The sequence below is a fragment of the Cystoisospora suis genome (genome assembly GCF_002600585.1).
Source record: "Cystoisospora suis strain Wien I chromosome Unknown contig_1548, whole genome shotgun sequence".
NCBI lineage: Eukaryota > Apicomplexa > Conoidasida > Eucoccidiorida > Sarcocystidae > Cystoisospora > Cystoisospora suis.
Window position 1 is genome coordinate 32,456 of NW_027154348.1, and position 244 is coordinate 32,699.

At 49.6% G+C, this 244-nt stretch overlaps 1 protein-coding gene across 1 annotated transcript in view; it reads left to right on the plus strand.

Moving 5' to 3' along the window:
• The window catches only part of CSUI_003461 (dna repair helicase), a gene marked incomplete at its 3' end in the record, with an annotated part of 8,408 nt that overhangs the window by 7,201 nt on the left and 963 nt on the right, over positions 1-244 (plus strand). The window lies entirely within an intron of this gene.

The following is a 244-nucleotide window of genomic DNA, read 5'->3' on the forward strand; positions in this document are numbered from 1 at the left end:
AAGGAGAACCTGAGTGAAGGATCGAAGGGGAGGAGGGAGAAAGGAAGTGGAGGCTATCTGCCGGTCGACCTGACTGTTCTGCGCCATCACCCTCATTGCCGATCTCTTCTGTGTCGTTTCTCGTCTTCCTACTGACCAAACCTTTCTGATGTGACCTCGGCCACGTCTTGAGGATCAGTCTTGATGAGGCAGTAGATCTTCCTTAGCACATTAAGGAAACGAGGGAAAGAAAGAAAGAAAAGAA